At 40.5% G+C, this 3,070-nt stretch overlaps 1 non-coding gene across 1 annotated transcript; it reads left to right on the forward strand.

Annotated features, from left to right (window-relative positions):
* Positions 1-221: 221 nt before the first annotated feature.
* LOC123595490 lies at positions 222-328 on the forward strand. Its single transcript, XR_006711193.1, has one exon. It is a non-coding gene; the product is annotated as a U6 spliceosomal RNA (small nuclear RNA).
* Positions 329-3,070: the final 2,742 nt, after the last annotated feature.

Consider the following 3,070-nt stretch of genomic DNA (forward strand, 5'->3'; position numbering starts at 1 on the left):
TTGTTTTATTAAAAGTTTGGATTTCTCCAAATCCTTTTATTTTTATCAGGGAAAAAACTGAAGCAGAAAGAGTACTCAAATAATTTAGGCATACGTGCAAATCAGGCATATACTTTCCAATCAGGTTTCCGTTTTGGAAATAGAATTACAGAAAGCAAAATGTAGCGTAAATGGGTGACTTTCAGGTCTTCTTGAGATGCTATCCATAAACAGATAATGGGGTGCTCGCTTCGACAGCGCATATCCTAACATTGGAACGATACAGAGAAGATTAGCAAGGCCCCTGTGCGAGGATGGAAGGCAGATTTGGGAAGTGTTTTATGTCCTTTAAAATTATACTCATTTCTTTGTTTTAATAAAGTTACCCTTGTATATAAAAAAAGCAGATACTGGGATGCAGATCCTCTCAGACCTTTGATATGCACAGTATCTGTTACTACTTGGGTGGAAAAAAAAAGACTTATATGAAAACAGGCCTGGAATTGACCTATCTTTCCTTCTTTTTTCCCTCTGTGATAGTCATCTTGTTAGACACATGTACCACTCATTTAGGGAAAGGGCCATTTTTGTATGGCTGCTGAAAGTTACATAATGTGCTCCTAGGAAGCACCAATATATTTGGAACCCTCTTTTTTAAAAATTATTTAAAGGGGCACCTGGGTGGCTCTGTTGACAGCACAGAGCCTGGAGCCTGCTTTGGATTCTGTGTCTCCCTCTCTCTCTGTCCCTCCCCGACTTGTGCTTTGTCTTTTTCTCTCTCTCAAAAATAAATAAACATTAAAAAATCGTTTATTTATTTTTGACAGACAGAGCACACACACCAGCACACACAAGTGGGAGAGGGATAGAAAGAGAGAGGGAGACAGAGGATCCCAAGCAGGCTCTGCACTGACTGCAGATAGCCCAATGCGGGGCTTGAACCCACAAACTGCGGGATCATGACCTGAGCCGAAGTTGGATGCTTAACCGACTGAGCCACCCAGGTGCCCTGGAACCCTCTTTTATAAAGCTACACCTTGCACTGGGAATTGGAAGGCAGTTTATTTTCTCTTTGGCCAGAAGGCTCAACTAGCCCTTTCCAGGTAGTCTCCCCTTGGGTAATCTTCCTAGCAACACCTCAGCAAGAAGACAGTATATTCCTTTTTACTTTGGACAAGCTACAATTCATGTTGCTAAGCAGACTGAGGATGGTCTTGTAAGGCTGTTCATAGTTGAGCTCTCTATTCTGGGTGCTCCTTCAGTAGCTTCTACTCATGGGGTTACCTTAAGGTTTCTCTTCAACTTGAAAGGCTGTCAGGTTCTAGGTTTGTGGGATTTTTCTACCAACTTCTGATGTCTGGAGTGCACGGGCTACACCCAGAGACAAGTAGATGATCTCTTTGAGACCTCTAATCACTTCTTGTTTGTCTTGATAGGCCAAAGTTATTGGCAGCTTAAGGTGGGGTGGACACGTGGAATCTCAAGTCTCCCATTGTCACTGGGCAACTTATTGGGCCTTTTGTCATCTATAAAATAAAGGTCATAATTCTTACCTCATAGAGATTTTGTGAGAGTTTAACATGATTTTATATCTACATAGATATAGGTATATAAAACCCTCTTCCAAGTGCTCCATATCTTCGTTGTTTTTTAAGTTTTTGCTTAAATTCCAGTTGATATATAGTGTAATATTAGTTTCAGGTGTACAATATGGTGATTCAACACTTGCATACATCACCCGGTGCTCATCACAAGTGCCTTCCTTGATCCCCATCATCTATTTCACCAATCCCCCCACCTACCTCCCTTCTAGTAACCATCAGTTTGTTCTCTACATTTCTTGGTTTGCCTCTCTCTCTTTTCTCCCTTTTGCTTGTTTGTTTTCTTTCTTAAATTCCACATATGAGTGAAATCATATGGTACTTGTCTTTCTATGACTGACTTATTTTGCTTAGCATGATACTCTCTGGCTCCATCCACTCCTGGCAAATGGCAGGATTTCATTCTTTTTTAGGGCTGAGTAATATTCTATTATGTAGATATACCACATCTTCTTTATCCATCCATGGGTTGATAATCATAATCCATAATTTGGCTATTGTTGATAACGCTGCTATAAACATTGGGGGGCATGTATCCCTTTGAATTAGTGTTTTTGTACCCTGTGGGTAAATACCTAGTAGTGCAATTGCTGAATCATGGGTTAGTCCTATTTTTAACTTTTTGAGGAACCTCCATACTGTTTTCCAGAGTTGGTAGTGGTGGCTCCTCTTGGTCCCTTTAGAGGGCAGCCCCAAGTAGTATCCCTGAGGAACAATCAAATTTGACCCATTGTGTGGCATATTTCTGCCCAGAAGTGTCACTTTTTAGCAATAAGTGGAAAGTCATTCAGAGGGCCTAGTGGAACAAGACTGGATGATACTAGGAGGTGTTTGTCCAAAGCTGATACTCCATCTGCTGCGTCTTGAAGCCTAGTCCCTCTGTGACCCAAGAGAGCCCACCAAGCAGGCAATGATAGTTGTTGCTTCCTCCGTAGTGTTGAACTTTGTACCAGAGAAACTAGGCAAAGATTCCTGGGCTGAGAGTCACAGAATTTGAACTGAATCACAGATATTCTCTCTTCACTCAAGCCCACAGTCCAAACTAATGACGCCATTTTGTTTTTGCATAAGCACATTCTCTATTACAGATTGTTTAGTCTCCTGCGCTGTTCTGTCCAACCCTGTCTGCTCTTTCTTTCATTGCTTCTTACTTTAATTCTATTGACCTTTCAAACTTTAGCTTAAAACCCATCTGTTCCACCAAACCTCTCTAGATCACTCATTTCGGCCTGCGATATATCTCTTCTTTGAATTGCTGTTGGTATAGTCATGCATTAGCATGTGATTATCATCATCCTCTCAAAGAGCCATTTAAAAATGTCATTGTTATTTAATGAGAAACATGTGTCAGGTTTATTTTCTCAAAAAACATAGTGAACCTTTGAAAGAATACATTGTACTTTTTTTGTGTCTGCCATAATGCCCACAAAAAATATCTTAGTGGATAGGATATTTTCATTTGCATAATGGCTTCTTCAAATACCTGCAAA

The sequence above is a fragment of the Leopardus geoffroyi genome, chromosome X, assembly GCF_018350155.1.
Source record: "Leopardus geoffroyi isolate Oge1 chromosome X, O.geoffroyi_Oge1_pat1.0, whole genome shotgun sequence".
NCBI lineage: Eukaryota > Metazoa > Chordata > Mammalia > Carnivora > Felidae > Leopardus > Leopardus geoffroyi.